Source organism: Suricata suricatta, chromosome 1 (genome assembly GCF_006229205.1).
Source record: "Suricata suricatta isolate VVHF042 chromosome 1, meerkat_22Aug2017_6uvM2_HiC, whole genome shotgun sequence".
In the NCBI taxonomy this organism is placed as follows: domain Eukaryota; kingdom Metazoa; phylum Chordata; class Mammalia; order Carnivora; family Herpestidae; genus Suricata; species Suricata suricatta.
Genome location: NC_043700.1, coordinates 88,201,995 through 88,229,653, shown reverse-complemented (window position 1 = coordinate 88,229,653; position 27,659 = coordinate 88,201,995). Strand labels below are relative to the sequence as shown.

At 35.4% G+C, this 27,659-nt stretch overlaps 1 long non-coding RNA gene across 1 annotated transcript; it reads left to right on the top strand.

The window, feature by feature from the left end:
• Window positions 1–23,237: 23,237 nt before the first annotated feature.
• On the top strand, window positions 23,238–27,327 carry LOC115272056. The gene is made up of 3 exons (XR_003900238.1): window positions 23,238–23,267; window positions 23,813–23,939; window positions 27,077–27,327. It is a non-coding gene; the product is annotated as an uncharacterized LOC115272056 (long non-coding RNA).
• The last annotated feature ends 332 nt before the right edge of the window (window positions 27,328–27,659 follow it).

Sequence of the window (27,659 nt, the reverse complement as noted above, 5' to 3'; positions counted from 1 at the left end):
AAATAAGCCTGTCCTTTTTCAGTGACTATACATTTACTTTTTTTTTTCAATAATCTATTACTCTCATTGAGACTTTTTCCAGAAAGATCTGGTGCAAGAAGAACAAAGGTTTTTTTTTTTTCTTTTTTTCATATAATTTAACCAGAAGTAGGTACAAATTCTTTAGGTCTTCACTTGTTCATGCTGCCACTCTGAGGGTGTACCAACTAGGATGACCTGGAGTTGCTGTTGAGAGAAAGAGGGATGTCATGCCCAGGAACGATCAAGGCAGCATTCTGGACTTTCAAATATAACCCCATATCTCCCCTGACTCCTTTCACCTTGACTGTTATCCATGAATCAGGCTTGACAAGATAATCCCTTTCTGGGGACAGTTGCATTTTAGAAAACCCCAGCTAACTGGGTTACTAAGTAAGATCAGGAGGAAAAATAGAGCAGTAAAATTATACTATAGGCTCATTAATGATTTGCTTCTACTATGAAAGGCATTATCACTATTAAACTGATTCATTCAGAAAACCAAGCACATGGCCTTCATTAAATTTAAGGGACCCATAAATGGCCAGAATCACCCAATGAGTAGCCCAGAGAGCAGGTTGGAAGTCTGGAGTTGTCATTGTGCCCACAGAGTTTGGGAACACACTCCATGCAGGGTGGCCTCTCCAGCCTAGAGACAAAGAAAGCATCTTTGACAAAAGTCCTGACTTGTAGTTATTGCCTCTCTCTCAGAAAGACAAATTCACTCAGTAGCTCAATCTCAGTTGGTCTCATCTGAGAACCATGATCTATTTCCACAGCCACGACTCCCCAACAGGGTATACCTTAATCTGCACCAGTCTCAGTGTCTGAGTTCTATCCATGGAGCAGAATGACTATGCCTGCTTTCAGTTTGGAACACCTGCCGCTGAAGCTGAAATAGTTACAGGAGATACCACGGGTTTTCAGTTAGCTAAAAAATCAGTCAACCAGGCTCTGGCATTTAGTGGGAATACTGTGAGTCAAGGATCCCTAAAGAGCCAGCATCTCTGACTTTGAACAGTGGAATAGGAGATAAATCCCACCCTGCCACCACACCGTCTCCTCCACCCAAAAAGATACTCCCACTTTCTCATGTATAGCCACAATACTGATGGGGATAGGCCGGACACAATCCTCACTATACTACATCTGTTCAACAAGTATTACTTTTGGGGCCTTTTCTGCTTTCTTAACCACAGACTTTTAACTTGATGTTCCTCCAAAAATAATGAGCCACAGGTCAGAGAGCCACCAACTTTCTATGATTTAGACATCCTATTTAACAAGAGCTCATTATCAAGTGGCATTTAATAAAATAGCATATCTAATAGCCTCTTTAAAATTCCATGTCCAAATCACCCTAAGGTTATTGCCAGTAAGGGCTTCCTCCCTTTGGATGGAGAGTCCCTTTGCAAAGTCTCCGATCAATGAAAATTATCATTTGAAGATTGTTCTATCCTTAATATCCAAAGGGTCCAGTGAATTGATTGCCACCCATGCTAAATCCTCAGAAACCAACTAGTGGCAAAAGGTATAGGTAAGTTTGTTTTATTAACTCACTTTTCTTTCTCCAGTTTTCCACTTGTCAGAATGATTTTGCCACTTGTGCGATGGAACATTAAAGGCATAAACATCCAATATCAATTCTTATTATACATTCATGTATAGAAGCAACAATTCAAAGCCATTTTAGCCTCTTTTATGTTTCTTCATTGCAAATTTGCTCCATTCTATAAGTTCAGCATTAAACACATTCAAAGTTACCAGGATACCATTTTATCTTCCTGATGGGAACAGAAAAGTGCCAGAACATGGAGGAAAAAAGAGTTGAGGCAAATTGTGAGGGAGGATAGCTTTAGCAGCCTTAGAGATTTTTCATTTCTGCCTACTCACAGGTTCACTTTCCAGCACCGAGGTGGGGCCAGGGCTCATGGGATCTTTCTGTGTACCCCTCACATAGCATTTCATTCCCCTGTACATTCCATGGCAATTTTGTCCACCTCTGTGCTTGCAGGTGGTCAGAGCCATATTTTGGGTGTCTATTTCCAACAGAACTATATACTTTGAATGCCTCCCTATCCCAGAGTTCCAGCATATTTGGATGACTGTGTATGGCCTTCAGTCCTTGTTAGGTGCAGACCTTGATCTCACCCCTAATCCTTAAAGTTGCTGAGATTAGGATAGAAGAAAGCAAGGAATAACAGGACACATAGAAAATGTCTCTGCTCCTAAGAGTAAATTTGGTTCCCCAAAGCCCAACTTGCTCTCAGAACACCTGGATCCTTTTCTTATGGCTTGGAGGAAAGAATAAAATATTAAATCATTATTTATTTTTTTAGTTTATTTATTAGTTTTGAGAAAGAGGAGAGAGAGTGGGGGGAGAGAAAGATAGAGATAGAGAGAGAAGGAGAATGGGTAAAAAGCAAAGAGAGAGAGAGAACAGAGAACCTTAAGCAGTCTCTGTGCTTCCAGTGCAGAACCCAACACAGGGCTTGAGTTTACAAAACCACTAGATCACGACCTAAGCTGAAACCGAGTCAGATGCTTAACCGACTGGACCACCCAGGGCCTCTAAATTCTTTCTTAATGGGCAACAGAGTGGAGAAAAATGCATTTCTCAATTGATCAAACAATTGTTAATATAGCCATTACCTGTTAACATTGACCCACAGGTCCTTCATCTTTCCTTTTCAAGCTCATGTTTGGGCAAGTATATCTTTTCCTTGCCATCAAAATTAGGTTTTTATATCCATGTGTTTGCTTATGTATTTACTTATCTTGACAGGAAAAACAAGGTTTCTGGATCATAGAACAGATCAATTATTTACTTACTTGGCATCTTAATATCTGCTCTCCATAACCAGATTCTCCATAGGACAATATGAGGGTCTGGTATCCACGTGTACATGCAGAAGAGGAGTTTTTACTACAAAAGAGGAACCTGAAATTTATGCCTGTATAAGATCAGGGATGAAGTATTAGTTAAAATTTAAAGGAAATGAATTATTCTCAGTTCTAGATGGGTGAATAGTGGGAAGGGGTAAGAAAGGGCTTTTTTAATAAATCTCAGCCTGAACTTATTTCAGGGAACCATATCCTTGTTTTCACCATCCAACCTTTCTTTTTATTGCCTTTATAACATTATAAAAATGTTGGTAAATAAGCACTCTTCCTCTAAGCAGTCAGTATAGCTCAGAAATAGCAGCCCAATTCTAGGGGTAGAGTTAGATGAGCCTATGATAATCATGTTAATGTCATTTTGCTGCCATATGGTTGAGGAACCAAGATGTAATTCAAACACAGTGTGATTTCTTTTAAAGATCATCTTTGTTTCAAGAATTACATGTAACGTAAGCTGACTCAGTCAAACTCAAAGGAGACTTCTACTGCATTAGTAGGTGAACCTTTTTTATGTACTGTTCATGAACAGAGAAAACAATGTAGTCTATTTTACTCCTGATAGCTATATTATGATGACAAGAGGACTGTGCCTTACCATTCAGCTGTCACTGTGAAAAGCAGAGAGGAGGGGAGGCAAATATCAAGAGATGTGTGTGTGTGTGTGTGTGTGTGTGTGTGTGCACGCGCACACATTTGAGAGAGCGCACATGTGAACACATGAGCAAGAGAGGGGCAGAGGGAGAGGGAGGGAGAGAATCTTAAGCAGGCTTTATGCCCGGCAGGGAGCCTGTTCAGGGCTCAATCTCAAGACCATGAGATCATGACCTGAGATGAAATCAAGAGTCAGAATTGGATATTTAACTGACTGAGTCACCCAGTCTCCCCAGGAATTAAGAGTTCTTGATGACATATTGAGTCACTGTCTTCCAGCTTATGATAGATGCAAATACCCTTGTTTTTGAGTTTAAGGTAAATTAGATTTGTTATTTGCAGTTGGTATGATGCTACAGATATAAAACTTGGCACGAGGATTTGGGATGCTCAAGCCTTCAATCTGCTGAGTGAACAAAGTAGGATGATGAGTCTCTGAAAGGCTATTGCAGTACAAAGTTGCAGGAAAAATGGCTTTTGTGGACTAACATGTAAATGGTGCTGTAGGAATTGTGTACTGAGGTGAACATTTTAACTACTTTTATTGTATCAGTAGTGTCATTGCTTTTAATACTATTTAGTATCAGTAATATAAAGTTGTCAGACATATTTCATATATATTATGCCAGAGGTTACATTTGAAGACAAATGTGTTCCATTTGCAAATTACCAAATGGATTTAAAATTATATCCATTCTCCAAATTAGTATTCTATTGCTGTTATAACAAATTGCATACTGAATTTAGTGGCTTAAAACAACCCAAAGATTTATATTACAGGTCTGGAGGTCAGAAGTCCAAAATAAGTCTTAAGGGGCTAAGCTCAATATGTGGCAAGTTTGGTTCCTTCTGGAGGTTTCAGGGGAGAATCTGTCCCTTGACTCTTCCAGATTCAAGAGACTACTGCCTTCTCGACTCCTGCTCACATTGTCTCATCTCTACTTGCATTGGCGCATTGTCTTCTCTTTCACTGACCCTCTAGTCTTCTTGCTATAAGGTCACTTGTGATTATACGTAAGACTCGCTGGGAGCATAGTCTTTTCATCTAAAGATTTTTAACTTAGTCATAGCCGCAAAATCTCTTTTGCTATATCGTGTAGCATATTCACAGTTTCTGGGGAAAGGACAGTATGTCTTTGGAGGGCTATTATCCAGCCTATCACAGTTACAATATGATATTTTACTGATGATGCAACATACTGTGTTTTATTTCCTAATGACTTGCAGTTTGAAAGAGATACTATAGTTGTTAAATAAAGCAATATTTAAAGCCTGTTTATTCTACCAGAATGATCACTGATGTATTCTCACTTGTAAATGAACTGTGACAATAAAGATGACATTTTTATAAACCTACAGTGTTATATTCATTACAGTTGTACAATATAGTGACTCAACAGTTACACACATCATTCAGTGCTCATCACGATAAGCGTATTCTTAATCCTCTTCACCTATTTCACCCATTCCTCCTCCCCACTGGTAACCAATAATTTGTTTTCTAAAGTAAAGAGTCTATATTTTGGTTTGTCTCTTTTTTCTTTGTTTCTTTGTTGTGTTTCTTAAACTCCACACATGGGTGAAATCATGTATTTGTCTTTCTCTGACTGACTTATTTCACTTAACATTCATTATACTTTGTACTTCACCCACAGTGTTGTAAATGACAAGATTTCATTCTTTTTTTTTTTTTTGGCTGAGTAATAGTCATGTATATATATGTGTGTGTATATATATATATACACACACACACACATATATGCACATATATACATACTTTCAACTATGAATGGACAGGTGGTCTGGTTTCATAATTTGGCTATTTTAAATAATGTCATAATGGACATAGGGCTGCATACATCTTTCTGAATTAGTGTTTTTGTATTCTTTGTGTAAACATCCACTAGTGGAAGTTGTTGGATCACATGGTAGTTCTATTTTTAATTTTTGGGGAACACACAAACTGTTTTCCACAGTGGCTGCACCAATTTGCATTCCCACCAATAGTGCACAAGGGTTCCTTTGTCTCCACATCCTTGCCAACATTTGTTTTTTCTTGTTTTTTTTTTTTTTTAATTTTAGCCATTCTAAAATACCTAAAATATTTGGAATATAAAGTGTGAAGTAATATCTAATTGTGATTTTAGTTTTCATTTCTTTGATAATGAGTGTTTTTTTTCTTCCAAGTTTTTATTTAAATACAGATTAGTTAACATATAGTGTGTTACTGGTTTCAGGAGTAGATTTTACAGATTCATCCCTTACATAGAACATCCAGTGTTGAAGATGAGTGATTTTGAGCATCTTTTCATGTGTCTGTTGGCTATCTGTATGTCTTATTTGAAGAAATGTCTGTACATATCTTCTGTCCATTTTTAATAGGGTTATTTGTGAGGATTTGGGGGGGTTGATTGTATAAGTTTTTTATATATTTGGATACTAAATCTTTATCAGATACGTCTTTTGTATCTCCCATTCAGTATCTTGTCTTTTAGTTTTATTGATAGTTTCCTTTGCTATGCAGAATTTCTTTATTTCAATGCAGTCCCAATAGCTTATTTTTATTTTCCTTGCTTCTAGAAAAATGTTGCTGTAACTGATGTCAGAGAAATTCCTGTCTGTGCTTTTCTAGGATTTTTATAGTTTCAGATCTCACATTTTAGGTCTTTAATCCACTTCTGAGTTTATTTTTGTATATGATGAGAGAAAATGGTCCAGTTTCATTCTTTTGAATGTAACTGTCCAGTTTTATCAACACGATTTATTTAAGATATTGTCTTTATTCTCATCACATATACTTGTATCCTTTGTCAAAGATTAATCGACTATGTAAGTGCGGGTTTATTTCTGGGTTGTCTATTTTGTTCTACTGCTCTATATGGATTTGTATGTGTGTGTGTGTGTTTGTGTGCGTGTGTGCCAATATCGTTTTGAATTACCATAGATTTATAGTGTATCTTGAAGTCTGGGTTTGTGATACCTCCAGTTTTGTTTTTCTTTTTCAAGATTACTTTGGCTATTCAATATGTTTTGTAGTTTTGTACAAATTTTAGGATTATTCATTATAGTTTTGTAAAAAATGCTGTTGGTATTTTGATAAGGATTACATTCAATCTGTAGATTGTTTTGGGTAGCATTTACATTTTAACAATATGGGCATAGAATATCATTTGTGTCATCTTCAATGTATTTTATCAATATTTTAATAGTTTTTAGAGTACAGATGATTCATGTCTTTGGTTAAGGTTCTTTATTCCTAGGGATATTATTATTTTAGGTGCAGTTGTAAGTGAAATTTTTATCTTTTTTCTTTCCTTTTTTCCTGGAAATTGTTTTCTTAATTTCTCTTTCTGCTACTTCATTATTAGTCCATAGAAATGCAACCATTTTTGGTATGTTGATTTTGTATTCTGTGACCTTACTGAATTCACCTATTAATCCTGGTTTTTTGTTTTTCTGGGTTTTTTTGTTAACTTTTAGGGTTTTCTATATGTACTATCATGACACTACAAAAAAATGAAAGTTTTACTTCTTCCTTTACTTCATACAATTTGGATGCCTTTTCTTTTATTTCTTTTTGTTATCTCATTGCTGTGGCTAGAACTTCCAAGACTGTGGTGAGTGGAACTGGTGAGAGTAGACATTCTTATATTTTTCCTGACTTAGAAGAAAAGCTCTTAAAATTTTTCCAATTAAATATTATGTTAGTTGTGGGTTTTTCATATATGGCTTTATTTGGTTTTGGTATCAAGGTGTCAAGGTAATGCTGACCTCATAGAATGAATTTGAAAACTTTCCTTCCTTCTCTGCTTTTTTTTTTTTGAATAGTTTGAAAAGAATAAGTATTATTTCATCTTTAAATATTTGGTAAGATTCATCTGTGAAGCCATCTGATCTAAGACTTTTATTTGATGTGAGATTTTTATTCAATTCACTGCTGGTAATCAGTCTGTTCAAATTTTCCATTCCTGTTTAATTCTGTATTGGGAAGTTATATGTTCCTAGGAATTTACCCATTTCTTCTCAGTTATCCAGTTTGTTGGTGTAAATATTTTCATTATATTCTATTATATAATCATTTGTATTTCTGTGTCAGTTGTTATTTCTCCTACTTCATTTCTGATTGTGTTTGTTTGACTCTCTCTCTCTCTCTCTGTCTCTCTCTCTCTTTTATGAGTCTAGCAAAAATTTTTTCTATTTTGTTAATCTATTCAAAGAAACAGCTCCTGGTTTCATTGATCTATTCTATCAGGTTTTGCTCGTTTCTTTCTATTTTGTTTATTCCTGCTCTAAACTTTATTATTTCCTATCTACTACTGTTCGAGGGTTTTATTTCTTCTTATTCTAGCTCCTGTAGGTGTAAAGTAAGGTTGTTTATTTAATATTTTTCTTGCTTCTTGAGGCAGACCTGTATTGATGTAAACTGTCCTCTTGGAATAGCTTTTGCTGCATTCCAAATATTTTTGTCCACTGTGTTTTTATTTTCATTTGTCTCCATTATTTTTTTAATTTTCTCTTTAATTTCTTGGTTAACCTATTCATTGTGTATTAGCATGTTATTTAACTTCCATATATTTGTGTTCTTTCCATATTTTTTCTTGTGGTTGATTTTTAATTTCATAGTATTGTGGTTAGAAAAGATGCATGGTATGATTTCAACCTTTTTGAATTTTTGAAGATTATTTTGTGACTTAACATGATATCTTCTGAGGAATGTCTTATGAGCACTTGAAAAGAATTTGTATTCTGTTGTTTAAGGATAGAATTTTCTGAATATATATGATAGGTCTATCAGTCCAATGTATGATTCCAAGCCAATTTCCTTGTTTATTTTCTGTTTGGATGATCTATTCATTTATGAAAGTGGGGTGTTAAAGCCTCCTACTATTATTGTATTATTATTAATTAGTTCCTATTAACATAGATGGTTTATGAATTTGGATGCTTCATGTTGGGTGCATGTTTATAATTGTTATATCTTGTTGGATTGCTCCCTTTATGATTATATAGTGTCCTTCTTCGTCTCTTGATACCATCTTTATTTCAAAGTCTGATATAAGTATTGTTACCCAGAATTTATTTTCACTTTTATTTGTATGATAAATGCTTTCCCATTACTTCACTTTCAATGTGCATGCCTTTATAGCTGAAAAGAATCTCTTGTAGGCAGCAAAAGGGCCATGCTTTTTTATTCATTCTGTCACCCTCTCTCTTTTGACTGGACTGTTTAGTCCACTTATATTCAAAGTAATTATTGATAGTTATGTACTCTTTGCCATTTTCCTACTTGTTTTCCATTTGTTTTTGTAGTCTTCTGTTCCTTTTTTCTCTTGTTTACGTCTCTCATGGTTGTTCAGTTTCTTTAGTAATATACTTGGATTCCTTTGTCTTCATGTTTTACATGTCAGTTATTTGTTTTTGATTTGTGATTAACATTAACTTTGTGTATAACATATTCTGCATATAGTAGTCTATATTAAGTTGATATAATCACTTATGTTTTAACCTATTTTCTACTTCTTTCTCCCCCACACACACTATGTAAATGGTGTCATACTTTGCATCCTTTATTTTGAAAATTCCTTGACTTATTTTATAAATATACTTCTTTTTAACTATTCTGTGTGTATTACTTTTCTTACTCCTACTTTTTAGCTTTCCTTTCCACTTAGAGTCACCTTCAAGATTTCTTGTAAGACTGATTTTGTCGTCATGAATTCCATTAACTTTTGCGGTTTTGGGGGGGAAACTCTTCCTCTCCTTCTATTCTGAATGTTAGTCTCGCTTGATAGAGTATTCTTGCCTGCAGATGTTTGTCTTTTAGTACTTTGAATATATCATGTTACTCCTTTCTGGCTTGCAAAATTTCTGCTGAAAATTTGGTCAATAGACTTACAGAGTTTTCCTTTTATATAACTATTTTATCCTCTTGTGTTCCTTTTAAAATTAACTCCTTATCACTGCTTTTGCCATTGTAATTAGTATGTCTTAGCATGAACCGTCTTGAGTTGATTTTGTTGGAGATTCTGTTCCTTCTGGATCTGGATTTCTATTTCCTTCCTCAAATTTAAAAAGTTTTCAGCTATTACTTTTTCAAAGAAATTTTCTGCCCATTTTCTGTCTCTTCTTCTGGGATTCATATAATATGAATGTTATTATGTTTCATGGTGTTGCTGAATTCCCTGTGTCTCTGTTCATTTATTATTATTATTTTCCTCTCTCCTATTCAGCTTGATTGTTTTCTATTTCTGTTCTCCAGGTTGCTGATCCAATCTTCTTCCTCTAGTCTACTATTTGTTCCATTTAGTGTATTTTTAATATCAGTTATTAAGTTCTTCATTTGATTAGTTGATGTTTATGTTTTCTTTCTCTTTGTGAATGATCTAACTTATGTTTTCCACTCTTTTATCAAGTCCAGGGAATATTTTTATGATCATTACTTTAAATTTTATATTAGGTATATTACTTTTCCCTATTTCGCTTAGATCTTTTGCTGTTACTTTGCCCTGTTCTTTCATTTGGGATACACACTTCTGTCTTCTTCTTTTGTTAACTCTCTGTATCTATTTCTATGTGTTAGAAAATCAGCTTTGTCTCCTGTTCTTGAAAGAAGTGGCCATATGAAGAAGAGGTTTTATAGTGCTGTGCAGTGCAGTGTTTCCAGTTAGCCAGAATCTGGCCCTTCAGGGAGGTCTCCTATGTGGGTTACCTTCACTTTGCTGTTGTGGCTCAGCCATTTTTGCTTTCTGTCCAATCATTTGCAATGGTTGCAATGGTTCTCTTTGATTATTGTGGGAAGAGTTTGGTCTCTGTTTTGTTAGCAGGCTAGTCTGGGACTGCCTTGAGCTTAAGCTCAGTCAGACAAGTTCTCTATCAGAAATGCAGTGGCACTATGGGGCACCTGGGTGGCACAGTTGGTTAAGCGTCTGGCTTCTGGCTTCAGCTCAGGTCTTGATCTCATGATTCGTGGGTTCGAGCCCTGTGTCAGGCTCTGTGCTGAAAGCTAGCTCAGAGCCTGGGGCCTGTTTTGGATTCTGTGTCTCCCTCTCTCTCTGACCCTCCCCTGCTCAAGCTGTCTCTCTTGTCTCTCAAAAATAAATTAAAAAACATTAAAAAATATTTTAAGAAAGAAATGCAGTGACACTATACTGTAGGACACTATCCCTGTGTTGCACTCTAGAAGCTTTCATTGGTGGACAAAGCCAACAGTCATACCAGATGTCTGTGCCAGCACACTACCTGGGCTGCAATCAGACTAAGTGTGTATCCCCATCTGTCCCTTCTCCCCAGGTCAGGGGTCACTGTGGAATAATACTGGCTTCTTTTAAGGTTGCTTGTACACTAGCAGTTTTGTGATACCACTTTGGATGGTCTCTAGTAAAGCGTGTATTGAAGAGAGCAGGTCTGCAAGAGAACATTGGGATGAAACCTTTCATTCCAGCAAGGTCTGTGCTGATCCACTGCAGGAGTGGCCTGCAGCTACTCAGGAAAACTTCCTAGGCCAAGATAGAGGAAGCATGCCTACAGAAGAATGCCTACAGAGGAACAGGGCTTGTGCTATTAGCAAGGTCAACATAGCTGGTCCAATTGCAGCTGGCCGCACCAAGGAAGGCCACGTTGGGGGGGGGGGACAGATCCATAGAAGTGCACAGGGGTGAGATGCCTGGTGTTAGTGCAATTTGAGCACATCTGCCATGGAAAGAGACCTGGAGCCAAGGCCTGGCTGTCGGAGGCACTTTTGCTGGAGAATACATGGACAGCTGGGGTGCATTGTTTGTAAATTAGGTAGCAAGTGCTTGCATCGTGCTGGTTCCCACAGCTGTCTCTGTGTGTAGGCTGGGGGATGGGGTAGGAATATGGTGCCTGACAGATCCTTTGTTCCTGAAGAAGACTCTCAGTGATTGCTACCCCTCTAGCACATGCTCTGAGATTGGGAAACAAATCCTTTCCCTGTATACCCTAAGGATCTTGTAAACTGCTACTTCTATGTTGTATATCGATGGGGTTATTTGTTATGCTGGTCCCTTAAGGGTGAGGAATCAGTTTTAGATCAATTTATTGGCTTTCCCAGAGTCAAGCCCACTGATTCCAGGTGTTAAGCCTCACTGATTGTAAGAACTCATGGAATTTGGTCTCTTTTGGTTTCCAAAACAAAGTGTAATGGGGATTCTCCTTTCCCATGTGGTCCTCCATGCCTACATTGCCTAATGTGGGGGTCCACTCCTCTCCTCTCTCTGTGGGTACAACATCCCTCCTCCGACAGATAGTTCTGTGGACCCATTTTTCTTCTGATCAACTGATGATCAATTGCATCATTGCTTTTCCTATTCTCTTTGATGTGAACTCTTCTCTACATTTGGCTGTGGGCAATCTCTTCTGTCAGTCTTTGGGTCATTTCTGCATTATTTACACTGATGTGGGTATTATCTAGTTGCATCCACATATCAAAGTGAGTTTAGGGTCCTCTTAATCCACCATCTTCCCCAGAAATCTAAAAATGACATTTGTGTTACAGAATCATGGTTTTCTCTATCTGTTAATAATTAATGTTCATATATTTTCAAGAAAAAAGGATAAAATTATAGTAGTATAAGTTTTATTCAGACAGAATATGTACTTCATTTAAAAAATTTTAATGTTTTAGTTTTATTTTTATTTTTAGAGAGAGAAAGAGAGAGAGTGAGAGAGAGACAGCATGAGCAAGGGAGGGTCAGAACAGAGAGGGAGACACAGAATCTGATGACAGTCTCCAGGCTCTGAGCTAGCTGTCAGCACAGAGCCTGACATGGAGCTTGAACCCATGAACCGTGAGATCATGACCTGAGCTGAAGTCAGATGCTCAACCAACTGAGCCACCCAGGTGCCCCTACTTCATTTTTTTTAAGCTTCAAATGTATCATGAATCTGCCCAGGAAAAATCAAATGTACTGAATATTTTAAAAAAGTTTTTATATACTTTCTGTTCTTTTTTAACCTATACTGTTTTTCTTACTTCAGTTTTTAAAAATATTATTTGAATAGCCTTTGAACTGATAAGACAATTAAGTCTAAAATATCCCCCTAGTTACTATTACAGTTTATCTCTTATGTTTTCTCTGAATTGGTATGCAAACTCAGAAAACATGATTTATATGCATGTTGCAATCCTCATGCCACAGAATGATATTAAAGGTATAATAAAAATCACTTAATTTGGCGGGTATTCTATTAGAAAATTATCATTGTGTGAAATTGTATAAGGTTTCTGGATATGAGAGACTCCATTTTCCTTTCTAATGAATTCTTGAACTGGGCCAGGAGTGGTAATTGTTTTACAATAAGTTGCTCATAAAATCCAACAGAATTATTGGCATTAGGACCACAAGATTGTTGATATGAATTTTATAAAGACAGAATCGTTGTCAAAAGCTTACCAAGAATAGTTTGATAGCAAAAATAAAATAATAAACTAGATAGAAATCAAAAGTGGCTCAACTGGTCAGCACTAAATTAAGTTTTCTTTTTCTCTTCTTTTCTTGATCTAAATCATGTAAGTATTCTTTTTTTTTCCCCCTCATAAAAGCCCCTTACTTTCTACATGTGAACAGCTCCCATTTCTGGTTTCTCTGGAATCTTTGCTCCTAGAATTGCAATTCTGAGACCCCAAATAAAGGCCTTTGTTCTTTTTCAGTTCTGCCTCCTTTTCTCAGGTGACAAATGGTAAGGGAAATGGTTAGTAACTTTCATCTCACTGACTGGAGCTGTTCATGTTGATTCAAATTGTGATCATATTTCAGGAAGTACATTTCTGTATATAATAGTTTTAATTTTCATATTAACACTCCCCCCATTAATCCAACTACCTTGCTTGCTTAAAAATATAGTGAATAATTGCAATAGAATTCCTGAATAATTAATTGATACATTTTGTTATTGTCAATATAGTGGCTTTTCTCTCATCTTCATTTGTACAACTTTAACTTTTGCTCAAAAATTGTAAGGCTATTTCAGTAATTTCATTCCTAATCAGCAAGTTATATTATAATTTTCTATTATATATGTATAATATTCATAATAAAAAAGCATTCTTTGTTTTCCAATTTATCTTTCCTTAGTAAGAAAAAGAACAAACAAATTCGTTGTGAGGGTGCATTTTCCCACTGCTGGCATTAGGAGGGTGTGAACATCACTCTATTCAGAATAAATTCTCAATCACAAAAAATGCAATGTTACGTTTGGTTGCAAATTTTCAGTCTAACAATATGCTCACTTACTTCCCATTTAGTCAAACTTAAATAATTCATTCCTTTCCTTTGAGATTAAGTAAGATTAAAAATATCATCTGAGCAACCTGCTATTTGTAAATCTAGTAGTCACAGTTCATTCTCTAAGCATTGTGGAGTACCAATTTGAACTTAAAAAGTTGTATTATAATAATGCATTGCGTAATTAGACTCTTACAAAGAATCTTTGTAAGAGTAAGTCTTACAAAGATTTACAAAAATAAATGACCCCAATGTTACCTCGATTGTGTTATACTTGCTTAATTACCTTTATAACTTGTTTTTTGGTGCTAGTTTATGTGAGCTTTAGCCTCCCAGGCCTAAAGGTTCTTTCTTTTCTCCATATTTAGAAACATAGTAGAGAGGTGGCATACTTTGTGCATTATAACAGTGATTACTGCTTTCTTTAAACGCAAAATCAAAACCTAAAATGAGCGATTCAAATGTTCATATAATGAAAGGAAAAGTAAATCAGTGGGTTGATAACCCCTGACTATATTTTATACTTCAGAAGAACAGTAACATCGTAAATAGCCCTTAAAAACACTATAAACATAACAAAGACATAGAATTCAAAGAAAAAAATCTCTGAAATGCAGATCTTACTGGCATGGTGGGCTTTTTCATCCATGTTCAATAGACTTGGTCACTAAGCATCATCCACAATTAGTGAATAAGACTCAAAAAGAAGTGATGTAATGGTTTCCAAGAGCTACTTAAAAGAAACAAAAATGATAGAAATACCACAATGTATGGTTCTGGGAGGAAATAGTATCACAAATCTTAAATGCACCAACTTAATTATTTTTAGTGCCACATGTATGGATATATTCTAGCATTATATTTTATAATTATGATCATTTTATCTGAAAAGTTAGCTTTATTTAAGGTATTTATGGAAATTATTTTTATTGTGATACTAATTTTAATTAAGTATGAACTTGAAATATTATGTTCCATTAAGTTATCTTGATTTGATGTTTATGTTCATGGACCATATATCTTAACATGAATATGAGTGAATCTTCAGAGAAGTGGATTCTGAATGAGATAATATTAGGCAAATTTTTCAGAATCTACTTTGAAAATCTTGTGATCTGAATTGTGATCCCCTCATCTCAATTTATATGTTGAAGTTTTAACCCCACAATGGAACTTCATTTGGAAATATAATGTTTAAGGGAGGTAATTAAAGTTAAGAAAGGTCATATGTATGGGAACTTGGTTCTATGATTGGTGTCTTTTTAAACAAAGGAAGAGATTCCAGAGACCTCTCTCCGTGTATTCACAAAGAGGCATATGAGGATTCAGAAAGGAGGTGGTCATCTACAAGCCAGGAATCAAAAAATCAAAACTCTTAATTGCACCTCCATCTTTCAGAATGGTGAGAAAATAAATTTCTGTGGTTTAAGCCAACCAACCTGTGATAGCTTGTTATAGCAGTCCAAGCAGACTACTACCAGAGTATGTGCTACTTAAGACCATAATTTAAAAGTTAACTGCAATATCTAGGACACAAAGTCTTCTTGTTACAGGAATTCACGTGTAAAGACCTGTGATATTCTCTATTTTTCTGTAACTTATTATCTTGTAGCAAAAGCTCCCATATTCATGATATCTTAAATTATACATAAGACAATTTAAGGTCAAGTTAGTTGTTGCCATTTCTCAATGTGTTTGTTTAGCTAGTCCTACGTAATTCTTCTTTAGTTGCCATATAATTTCCAGAGTGGGGAGAGTCTATCGTATAACGTGAATTCACAGGGTCCTTTGGTTCAAAGCTACCCTCAAAGCCATTGCTATCAATGAGAGAGAACCGTATCCTAGTTTTTTTCCCCTTTATTATTACATTACGTTTCCACTACTCTTCTGAAATTGCAGTAACTCTAAAATGGGATGTAATTTAGAAAACGCGGCTGCCCCATCTGGAAGCAGGAGAAACTGCATGACATCCAGGTAGAGTTTTTGAAGGTTGATGTCCTCCAGACTCTTTAGCTAGACTAATTTTGCCACTCTTTTTGTCAAGAAAAATCCCTCTCAGGACTCACCAAGACTCAAGATTCACACAAAGCAAGGTGTTTAGTTACAGTTTCCTCAAACCCTTTGAGGTTTTCATTACCAATTTTGTCCTATCGGAGATCAGCTCTGAGTGGAGGGAACCAGAGAATTTATATATGTTCTCACTAACTATCTAACATATTTATCTCTTTCTCTCTCTTTTTAATGTTTATTTTTCTGAAAGAGAGAGAGAGAGAGAGAGCACATGGGGTAAAGGATAGATAGAAGGGGACAGAGGATTTGAAGCAGGTTCTGTGCTGACAGTAGTGAGCCTGATTCCAGGTTCGAACCCACCAACCATGAGATCATGACCTGAGCCTAAGTCAGATGCTTAACTGACTGAACCATATTTATCTCTTTCTAATAATGCTTCTAATCACTGCTCCAAAATAACTTACTATAATTTGACTGATCATTTTGTTCTTTACCTATTATCTTATTCATAAGATAATAAATTTCAAGATCTCTTATTTGAAACTGAACAGCCCACATTCTTGTATAGCATATAGAATTAATTGCTTAGTCCCAAGTTTTATTTTATTTTGAAATGTAATTAACATAATTTATAAATTTTTATTTGTTTGTTTGCCTTTTGCTTTGATTTCTTCTTCACCATTTGCTTTTGACACTAGAGAATAAAAAAAAATTCTTGTTAATGACTGAGCAAGGACTTCAAGTAATCATTTGTAATTGTGTGTGGTGGAGGTAATATCTCAGAATTTTACTATGTTTGTTTATTTAATCTATATTTTTAACATCATGAGTGTTTTGGGATTTTTGATACCATCAGCATAAAGATATAATTGGAAAAATATCTAAAATGCTGTCATGGGAGAAATGAGGGTCAGCATTTCTCTAGGAAATCCATAATTTGAGATCAAAAGTAAAATGTATTGAATATCTGTTATGGAAAATGACAATAACATAAACTTAGGAAATCTCTTCTAATTAAGTATTGTAGTCTTGCGATGCCTGGGTAGCTCAGTTGGTTAAGCATCAAACTCTTGATTGCAGCTCAGGTCATGATCTCACATTTCGTGAAATTGAGTTCTATATTGGGCTCTGCACTGAGAGTGTGGAGCTTATTTGGGATTCTCTCTCTTCCCCTCCCCTGCTTGCTGCATGCTCTTTCTGTCTCTCAAAAATAAATAAACATTTTTTAAGTATTGTGATTTTCATTTTATAATAAGGGAAACAGTTGCTTAGAGGAGTAAAGTGATTTACCCACAGTCATACAGCTAGAGTTTATGGACAAATCCCATTCTCCTTCTATTCTATAACATTTCTTTCAACTCTGTCCAAAATCTTAAAATACACTATTTTACTATCTCATGTACACTATCTTCATAACTCTTCCCATATATTGTGAGATAATGCATATATTAGATGTGAAATATTGGCAGTTGCTACCACATTAGTAATTGTTATCATGAAGCTTAGAAAAAGTTACACGTGAACCATAGCTCATTTACTATATACCATCACAGTTTGTCCAAAATTACGACTCTTTCTATTACAACACATTAGTCCTCTTGTCAACTTCATGTAAATTTAAGCTCAAAGACTACTCTCTCTAGTTTAAGCTTCAACCTAAAGAAAATATTGACACATTTGTTTAATAATTTAGTTGAACAAATAATCAAAACCTGAAAAATTGTTTCTATAAGGCAATTATAAAAGTATTATTAAAATAAATGGAAAATATTATGTTTTAGGCTCTTCAATAGATTACTCAAAAGGAAAAGCTGTGCTTGCCTTTTTATGTCTGGGAAAGTTGAACAATATTGAAATGGGATGAATTGTATCTACCCCCCTAATTCATATGTTGATGTTCTAATCCCCAATAATTCAGAATGTGACTTATTTGGAGATAGGGTCATTACATTTAAATGAGATGATTTAGGTGGGCCTGAATTAAATATGACTGGTGTCTTCATAAGAAGAGATTAGGACACACACACACACACACACACACACACACACACACACACGCAAAGGTAAGATGATGTAAAGACACAGGGAGAAGACTGACATCTCTAAGCCAAGAAGAGAAGAAATGAGCCCTGCTAACACCATAGTCTCAGACTTCTGACTTCCACCATTGTGAGAGAGAACATTTTTGTTGTTTTAGCTGTCCAATGTTTTGTACTCTGTTATGGTATCCCTAGCAAACTAATACAGCCACTTTTAAAATTTGCTCAGCTCAACCTATGTCTAGTTTTTTGTGTACCGAAACAAAGCACTTGAATTCAAACAGCACTAGTATTGCAATTTACTTTTGAGAAATGGAACCAAATGCATTTTCCAAGCTCAAATTAATTATCTTGAAATAGACGAGGCTTATGTGTGATCTGCTCATTTGCTTATCTACATCAACTGGACGTTTGCTAGAGACTGAGAATCTTTTCTCTCACCCAAGACATGAGTCAAGATCTGGATTTTGGAAAGACCTCCAGAGTGATTTGTATTTACATTAAAGTTTGAGAAGCCCTATTCTAGGCTGGGTTAACACTGATATTTGCCATTGCACAAATTGTGAATCACTGAAGCATAGTTGAATTATAAATATAATTAGTCTTTGTAACTAATGTTACTTTTTTATTAGTAGTAAGAGTTTGGGGAATTATTTTGTGATTGTATCTCATTGATACTTTTATTACTGATACTGTAGTAGTAGTCCAGGAAACAAAGGATCTAAGAACTATGAAGACTACTCCATAAGGAACCTGCATAATCATATAACTCTATTTTTGAACTTCATAGCTAGCTGGCCACTATAACTATCCAAACAGAGATACTTTTAAAGGTGAGAGTAGGATTGGTCACTGTCTGGATGGGATGCTGGGACAAGTGAAAACTATAACCGTCTGGCACATCAGAGCTTGTGGACACTCTAATTACAGCCAGTGTGAGGTAAGTGGTACCTCCAGATAAATGTGACCAGAGGCAGTGATGTTCAGGAAAGGAATATGATAAGTCCAGGAGGACTTAGAAAATTCATAAAGACAAGTTGTCACTTCATGCATTTATGCCTTCATTTTAAGGGCTAACAGGTGGTGGTGATGGTGGAGGGCACTTGAGGGGAAGAGCACTGGGTGTTGTATGGAAAACAATTTGACAATAAAATATTATGGAAAAAAAAATAAATAAGGGCTAACTTGGAAACAATGAGGGTCTATGGCTTTGTGTGACCCTCGTTCTATGCCACTACTATTTTGAATTACCTATTCCTATTCAGAGCTTATAATGAGGTGGATGGAGAGTATCAACTAGCCAAAACTTGAGCATTATATATATCAGTAGAGAATGCTGTGGTGTTCAAAATAGTTCTCCTGGGACATAAATGTCTTCACTTTCCTATTTAAAGATCAGTGGATGGGGTACCTGGGTAGCTCAGTTGGTTAAGCATCCAACTTCAGCTCAGGTCATGCTCTCACGGTTTGTGGGTTTGAGCCCCACAGGCGCTGTGCTGACAGCTAGCTCAGAGCTTGGAGCCTGTCTTCGGATTCTGTGTCTCCCTCTCTCTCTGACCCTCCTCTGCTCATGCTGTCTCTCTCACAAAAATAAATAAAACTTTAAAAAATTTTAAAAAAGGATCAGTAATGCTTTACCTGTTATTGTAAGTGGGTAGAGGGTTGGGCTAATAATAATTAAACTACATTGTTAGGAAATTAGAATTGCTGACTGCTTATGAATATAAAGTAGTACTGTTGTTCAGAGACACAAAAGACCTGATGACATAGATAGTGATACAAATGTGTCCAACTTTACAGTGTGTTGCTATCCATGGAACAATTAGCTCTGTCCATGTGGCCATGGACATGGCAGTCAGTTGCATACTAAACATCCATTTTTCCTACTTACTTATTATTACATGAATTCCAGCTTTATTTAGATAAATGATGTGCATAGCCCAAAATAAAACAAGCAAGGAAGCAAAAATCCATTTCTCAGCCTCCTTTACAATTATGTTTAAAGCAAACAAACCTTGACATTTGGCCAAAGGAACATATAGGACAGTTACTAGGAGGACCTGCCATTGATTTTATAAAGGGAGTCACTGTATGTCATATGCCTTTTGTATGTCATAGGCCTTTTTTATTCCTCCATATTCTCTTCCTTTCTAGCTAGTGGACACTGAAGAAATGTGAGCAGAAGTGAGGGGCAGCCTTTCTATGCCCAAAGCTCAAGGTGACAGCACCAATGGCACATCCTGTGCTTCTTGGTCACCTCTTGTATAAAAATCATCTAAGAAAAACCTGTATTGGATTTTTAATAAGTAACACATTTATTTGCACCGTGTTCCAGTCCTGATATATATATTTTAATTGTTTTAAATTTTAGAGTGAGAGAGTGAATGCAAGCAGTGGAGAGGTGTGGGGGAGGGGAGAGAATCTTAAGCAGCTGCATGCTCACTGCAGAACCCAATGCAGGGCTCAGTCTCACAACTCTGGGGCCATGATCTGAACCAAAATCAAGAGCAGATCACCCAACTGACTGAACCATGCAGTGCCCCAGTGATAGTTAGCTATAGCAGCCGATGAAACTTCAAGGAGTGCACAAAGAACGGAGCAACAGGGGGTGCTTGGGTGGATCTATCAGCTATAAATGTCCAACTCTTGATTTCAGTTCAGGTCATGATCTCTTGGTTGGTGACATCCAGCCCTGGAGGGATTTTCTCTCCCCCTCTCATTCTGCCCCTCATCTGCTCTCTCTCTCTTTCAAAATACATAAATGAACATAAAAAAGAATGGAGCAACAGAAAGAGAAACTTTGATCCCTCACTTTCTTTCTGCTTTGTGCTACTCACAGGCAAATGAAATTTCTATATTAAAAAGTCTACACACATAATAAGCCAATCAAATTAAAACTGAACCCATGACTGTTGGCTTCTTTCTATATATATTATGGTCTTCATTAACAATGGAAAACTAAAGCAATTATATTTTCATAATGAAATTATGTATCATTGCAAACTCATTAAAATTCCATTTGTTTGGATGCACTTGTTTGAAAAAGAAAAATTTAGTGTACATATATCCGACATGAGTCTATTTTTCCTTTTACTAATTTATCTTCATCCATTAATTAGAAGGATTGGAAATCAAGGCAGTCTCAGCTCCCACCAAATTTAAAATGTATTAATTTTTCCATGTATCTGGCAATATTCTTTTTTGAATAAATAGATACTTCTACGTCTAAAGCAGTGGAAGAACATGTACCTCTGCATGCATGGAAAGTCCTGTCTCAGTGTACTATTCCATCTCCAATCTCCCCTCCTCACCTGACTTGTTTGAGAAACCTGATTTATTTGAACAGCCAAGAAGTGCAGTACCTCAGTAACGATTTTTTCTGTGTTTTAGATTTGGAAGTGGTGACTTTGAAACAACCCAAATTGCAAATATTTCTTGGCTTTCTCTCTCTCTCCATAACCTTCCTTTATATACAGGAATGAGTTATTAGAGTGTTAAAAATTCTGTCGATGGATATCTCAATAAAATTAAAACTAACATAAAAGTAGACCAAGTGGTAAAAGGAATATTGACTTTCTCTTTATTGCACATTTAACAATATGAAAGATAGTAAAATATAATTTTATGTTAGATAATAATAAAAATGTGTTGTAGTACACCATGTATTTATGGGCAGCTTTCCAGTCCTTTGTTTAATTTCTGAATATGAGCACCAAAAATGCCTTTTCTCCACTCATTGTGTATTTCCTAGTGAGAATAACACTTAATCATCATTGAAGTATTGGCAATTTCCTTTTCCCAAATTATTGCTTGTAACCAAGTACACATACATACGTAATACATTGTGATTGCTAAATGAGAAGCAGTGTTGAAATCAGGTTTTAGAAATGGTCAAATATGTCAATAAAGGCTGTGTTTAGATGTGCAGACAAAAGATAGGCTGATGACATTATCCACAGCTCCAAAGAAGGAAATCATTCATTATGATTTTATTTAACCTTTTCTAGATTTAGCTTTTATTATATAATTCACTTTACATGTGGTTTTCTTTTAGATATTATTTTGAGGTATTTTCCTTATGGTTTAGGGGAAAAGCATATTTTTCCCATAATTCCTTGATTGTTTAGTTTTTTCTAAACTGCACTGCACACGCACACATCATTATTATTATTATTGTGGTGAACCACAATTTGGGCATTTAATATGGAAAATTATTCTCAGTTAAATACCAGTTAGCTCTTCCTAGAAATTATTGTTCTTTCTTTTAACCTTGTCAAAGCAATTTGGACTAAGCATTAGGAAACAGGCTTGTAAAACCAAGATTTTGATGGCTCCATAAAGTCTGTGTAGCGCATATTCTTAAATTAGAAGTGTGTTTTAAGAATGATTACCATAGGTTTGTAGTAAATACGATTAGTGATATCATTATAAAGGGAGAAAAACTAATCTCTCTCATGTTATATGTGGGTAATTTGCTTCTATTACTCACACTGTTTGCTATTCATCTTGTGTCATACCCCAAATAGCTTTAGTTTTAAGCAATTGAAAATAATAGTATTTTACATATTATATTCCTGTTTGTCAATTTCATTTTAATAATAGGCCATATTTCTCAGGAGTGAGGGTCAGTTTTAATTCAAATACAGACATAAATATTTGTCTTTGTGTAGCTAACCAATGACGTTCATAGGAGACCATGCTTTAGAAAAAGTTCCTTAGCCAGTGACTTGTCAGCCGACTCTAAAAACTGGTGTCAAGCAAGCTTCACAAGAGTCAATATCAATGTCTGGAATTTCATTGAACAATAGTTAAGGAAGCCTCACTAAACTATATTTAAATCATGCACTCCCTTTCTTCTCTCCACTAAACAAAAATCAATTTTCAAGAAACATCTTAAAATTAATGCACTAAATGTGATTATTGATTTATATTTTATTAAATGTGAACAAGGCAGAAGATCATTTCACTTGACTCTACCCAAATAGAGAGCCTATATAAATTAAAAGTAGTTTCAGAATTTCATTAGTGCCCCAGTCTGGGGGATATCTTCCAAGACCTCCAACAGATAGCTGAACGTACAAATAGAACCAAGCCCTATATATAGTATTTTCCTTATACATGCATACCTATGAGTAACAACAAAGCTAATAGTAAAATAGAACAATTTTAGCAATATACTGTAATAAAAGTTATGTAAATGTGGGCTCTCTTTGTCTCAAAAAGATCTTTTTGTACTCTAGTGAATCTTCTTGTGATGATGTGAAATGATAAAATGACCATATGATGAGACAAGTAAAGAGAAGGTCATAGGCATTGTGATGTCACATTAGGCTACTACATTGTGATGTTTACCTTATGATGACACTCAGAAAGAGGATTATGTGCTTCCAGACCACACTTGACAGTGAGTAACTAAAACTGAGGAAAGCAAAATCCTGAGTAAAGGAGGTCTACTGTAAATAACACATTTGGGATTGTTCAAACTTCTTGCAGAATTGGCCCTGCATTATTTAATTCCCCTCTTAATTTCCTTCTTGATGTTAATATTTGCATGGAACATATTCCTCCATTCCTTTAGCCTAAATCTATGTATGTCTATGTTTAAATGAGGTACTTACAGTCAGTATGACATTGGATCTCATTTTTAAAATTTAATTTGGTAGTCATTGTTTATTAATTATATTTATAATATAGATACATAACACCACATGGTCTATATCCTAATATAGGAAACAAAGAAAATTCTAACTATAAGGGTTGCCTGGGTGGCTCAGTTGGTTAACTGTCCAACTTCGGCTCGAGTCATGATCTCACAGTTCCTGAGTTCAAGTCCCATGTTGGGCTCTATGTTAACAGTTCAGATTCTGTATCTCCCACTATCTCTGCCCTTCCCCTGCTTGCACTCTGTCTTTCTCAAAATTAAATAATTGTATCCTTCTTTCTTAAAAGACCTAAAGAATGTGGCTGAGTTGAACACTGTACTCTGGCTATATACATCTTGAAATTTCTGTTACCAGTGCAGAGTGCATCAAATGATCTCAATTCAAAACCACAGTGAAGTAAAAGAGAAAGAAAGGTTAGACACAGAGAAAAGGACATTTGGGTTGACCAATAAGAATATTCTTTATGATCCAAATTGCTTATTAATTTGAAGTTGAATAAAAGTAAAACCTAATACAAGTAATTGCATATAATATAATATATTTAAAATATAATATATTATATAATAACAATGTTATAATATATTAATAAATATTATATATTATTCCATCTCCTCTATTACTCATATATGTTCTAAGTTCCTTATAGCAGTATACACTCTTTCTTCCACATTTGTTTTCTTTGTATTAATTTCATTTTTATATATGCTTTATAGAATTAACTTTTAAATCTTTAAAAAATTTTTTTAAAACAAAGAGAAACAGAGCATGAGTGGGGGGGTAGAGAGAGAGAGGGAGACACTGAATCTGAAGCAGGCCACAGGTGCCCAGCTGTCAGTCTAGAGCCCAATGTGGGGCTTGAACCCATGAACCACGAGATCATGAGCTGTTATTAGATGCTTACCTGACTGAGCCACAAAGTCACCCCTAAAGAATTAACTTTTGGAGTACTTAAGAAATGAAATAAGATTTTTAAGGTACCATCAACAGTTCTCTCCCCACAGCACGGGGGTAGCTCAGTCTGTTAAACATCCAACTCTTAATTTTGGTTCAGGTCATGATAGTGCAGAGCCTGCTTGGGATTCTCTCTCTTTCTCTCTTTGCCCCATTTCTCTCTCTCTTTCTCTCTCTCTTTCAAAATAGATAACTAAACATTAAAAAATAATCTTTATTTCTTTGAATAGAACCAAGTTTCCAAATATATATTTTTTCCACAGAAACAACCTTGTTTAACATCCTTTGCAGAGGATTACACACACACACACACACACACACACACACACACACACACACAGAATTATATACCTGAAGGTTAAAACAACCACATCTTTTTATCTTATACTTTCTATCTGTCATTGTTCCAGGAAGAGCTTAATTTAGTTCTATGTTCACTATTTCACCAGCCTGCATCTCATCTTTAGATTTGTCTAATTAAGCATCCACTTTTAGGCCCCTTCAGATTCTTGGCAGAATTCATTTCCTAGTGGCTACAAAATCTCTATCAACTTGCTTATTTGAAGCCAGTAAAGAAGTGAGAGGGAAAGGTCTCTTGCCTCTGACCCTCTTGTATAAGGCTCTCTCAATTAGGGCAGACCACCCCAGATAACAGCCTTTTTATTAGCATGAAGTCAACTGAATAGAGACCTTCATTACAATTGAAAAATGTCTTTAACTTCACATTGTCTATTGTTTAGATGAAAGTTACACATCGTGCCTAGGTTCAAAGAATGGCTATTACACAAAATGTGGGTCTCAGAAGACAAGAATTATGGTGACCATTATAGAATTCTGACTGCCATATGTGAATAAATTTAGATGCAGCTATTCTTAGATGAATGTTCTTATTTATATACACTTTGTCTATCTACATTGTCAGGAAAGAAGTGTAGACTTAACCAAAGTTTATTTTGTTAATATGTCTTTCTATGGGACCTCATTAGGCAATCTTCTAAACAGCAAATTATAAATATATGTATCCTAGGCAGTGGTTAGCTGGTAAATGTTAAAAACTGCCTCCTCAACACCAATAAACAAATAAATACAGCATTTGTATGAATATTGTAACTTTAATTGATATAAATAGTAAGCAGCACACAATTTGCAAATAATAATAAGACATACAATATATTTGCTATGGATTTCATATAACCAATGCATGCCCACAGAACTCATCAATGATATCAGCACTTCTTTGCTAAAATGAGTCATTATTTTTGAATACTACAGCAATGTTATCTCTCTTTCTCTCTCCTTTTTTTTTCTTTAGCAGTGGATAGAACTATGACTTTCTCAATTCTAGAGAATCAATAAAACAATAACTCGAACCCTGGTTTACTATAGCACTTTCTTATTTATATAGTATAAATACACAGAACATGACCAATTTCAAATTACTGAGGTGTTATTAATGAATATGGGATTCAGAAGAGATATTCAGTAACACATCACCTTATAGTATTTCCAATGTGCAAATAAAATAGGTATAAATAATATCAAAAGTATATATAATAGTAAAATGCAGCAAAAATTGTGTCTTGATTATTACTTTTTTTTTAAAGGGAGAGAGAATATAAGAAGGAGAGAGAGGCAGAAGGAGAGACAAGGATAATCTTAAGCAGGTGCCAAGCTCAGGGCAGAGACTGACACGGAGCTCAGTCCCACCACCCTGGGGTTATGACGTGAACCAATATCAAGAGTCAGATGCTCGACTGACTAAGAAACCCAGATGCTTTATTAATTATTACTTTTGTCTTTATATAATTATTCTTAATTAATTTATATAATTTAATTTTAATTAAATACTATGTTGTTAAAACTGCTCGGTGGATCCCTGAAATTTTAAAATTAGCTTTGGTATCATTCTTTCCCTACTGGATTAAAACAAAAGCCCTCAGACTTAGCAGAGAAAATGCACATATGAGAGATTCTTTTTTTCTCCCATCCCTTCTTTTGTCTCTCCCTTCCTTCTTTCTTCCCTCTGCCCTTCAACTCTCTCCTTCCCTCTCCCCCTTCTCCCTACCAGTCATTCTTGATTCTTTTACTTCTAGAATCTTCCTGGTGTGCCTGGGTGCCTCAGTCAGTTAAGCATCTGACTTCAGCTCAGGTCATGATCACAGTTTGTGGTCGAGCCCCACGTTGGGCTCTGTGCTGACAGCTCAGAGCCTGGAGCCTGCTTTGGATTCTATGTCTCCCTCTCTCTCTCTGTCCTTCCCCTGATCACACTGTCCCTCTCTCTGTCTCTCAAAAAATAAACAAATGTTAAAAAATTTAGAATCTTTCTTTTTGTGTAATGAACTTCTCTAGGGTATGCACATGGTCTGTATCCTAATATATTAAACAAAGAAAATTCAAACTGTATGGGGCACCTGGGTGGCTCAGTTGGTTAACCGTCCAACTTCGGCTCAAGTCATGATCTCACAGTTCCTGAGTTCAAGTCCCATGTTGGGCTCTATGTTTGCAGTTCAGATTCTGTGTCTCCCACTATCTCTGCCCTTCCCCTGCTTGCACTCTGTCTTTCTCAAAATTAAATAATTGTGTCCTTCTTTCTTAAAAGACCTAAAGAATGTGGCTGAGTTGAACACTGTACTCTGGCTATGTACATCTTGAAATTTCTGTTACCAGTGCAGAGTGCATCAAATGATCTCAATTCAAAACTACAGTGAAGTAAAGAGAAAAGAAAGATGAGACACGGAGAAAAAGACATCTAAATTGACCAATAAGAATATTCTTTATGATCCAAATTGTTTATTAATTTGAGGTTGAATAAAAGGAAATCCTAATATTAAAAATGCATAACAAATATTATCCATGGAAGATTCTATCTGCTGTGATTATTTTAGGGATGATGGCTTATCAAAGTGGAATATTATCTGAAATGAAATCAGATGTGCATAGCATAATATTAACTCACTATTGTACTGTTAATTTGTATCAGTTTATTTTAATCTTTATTTTGGGATAATGAAATGTGTAAAATTCTAGACACTTTAAATATTACTCAATCAAATGGATGTAAAATTTATGTTATTTCATCTCTAAAAGAAATGCTAAGTTTGTTATCAGATTTTAAAATGGCAAGTTTTGTTAGTCTGAGAGATAAACTGATTTTAAGAATGTTCAAATATTCAGCCTTGCTG